The following is a 1,455-nucleotide window of genomic DNA, read 5'->3' on the forward strand; positions in this document are numbered from 1 at the left end:
TGGACAGATGGACTAGAACACTGTGGACAGATGGACTAGAACACTGTAGACAGATGGACTAGAACACTGTGGACAGGTGGACTAGAACACTGTGGACAGATGGACTAGAACACTGTAGACAGATGGACTAGAACACTGTGGACAGATGGACTAGAACACTGTGGACAGGTGGACCAGAACACTGTGGACAGATGGACTAGAACACTGTGGACAGGTGGACTAGAACACTGTGGACAGATGGACCAGAACACTGTGGGCAGGTGGACTAGAACACTGTGAACAGGTGGACTAGAACACTGTGGACAGATGGACCAGAACACTGTAGACAGATGGACTAGAACACTGTGGACAGGTGGACTAGAACACTGTGGACAGATGGACTAGAACACTGTGGACAGATGGACTAGAACACTGGACAGATGGACCAGAACACTGTAGACAGATGGACTAGAACACTGTGGACAGGTGGACTAGAACACGGTGGACAGATGGACTAGAACACTGTAGACAGATGGACTAGAACACTGTGGACAGGTGGACCAGAACACTGTGGACAGATGGACTAGAACACTGTGGACAGATGGACCAGAACACTGTGGGCAGGTGGACTAGAACACTGTGGGCAGGTGGACTAGAACACTGTGGACAGATGGACCAGAACACTGTGGACAGATGGACCAGAACAGAAGTTTGAAGGAGGTAATTTTAGTCCTAGTTCAGAGCAATAGTTAGCACCGACTTTTCACAGCAGAAAGATTGTTGGTTCAGACACGCAGGTCAGCTGAGGTCTCTCATCTAATGAGAGTGTTGAACATCATTTACCTGCAAGAACAGAAGCTCGGGAGAAGATTCCAGAGAAAGAAAACCCACCTTGTTTTGACTCGACAGGTTTCACATACAGGATTTTATTTTGTGTGTGTATTTACACAAAACACAACCTTTAGGGCCATGTTGACTTGATAGGATTATTCCACCGCCGTTGTTCCCATGAGTCTATGTGGGCCGACTGCTCCAAATGATCAGCAGGGAGAGAAAAAGCAAAAGCTGCCACAAAATTTGGATTTGGGCTTCTTGCAGTTACAGGGTGACAGTTTCCTCCCACTCAGCTTACAGAGCTGCCATCACACGCAGACGGACACAGAGGGGAAGACAGCTGAAAACCCAGCGTCACGTCCAAGTGACACAGCTAAACAACTCTGAGCAAACGCTCTGAAAAGAAAAATCTAATGAAAAGGAATAAATCAAAAGAACTCTGAATGCGACTTGAAGGCTTCCTCACACAGAGTACATTATATTTGGAGGTGTAAAATTATTGACTCAGTTTTTAAGCTTAAATGTAGCGGTCAAGTATTTTAACAAAAAGACCACTCATTGTTTCTTAACCTCTAAAGGTCATTTAACTTATTGACAATGTGTTCCTTTTTTTCAGAGTCAGTTTCTTTATTGTCGTTCGCA

The sequence above is a fragment of the Nematolebias whitei genome, chromosome 18 (assembly GCF_014905685.2).
Source record: "Nematolebias whitei isolate Nwh7 chromosome 18, NemWhi1, whole genome shotgun sequence".
NCBI lineage: Eukaryota > Metazoa > Chordata > Actinopteri > Cyprinodontiformes > Rivulidae > Nematolebias > Nematolebias whitei.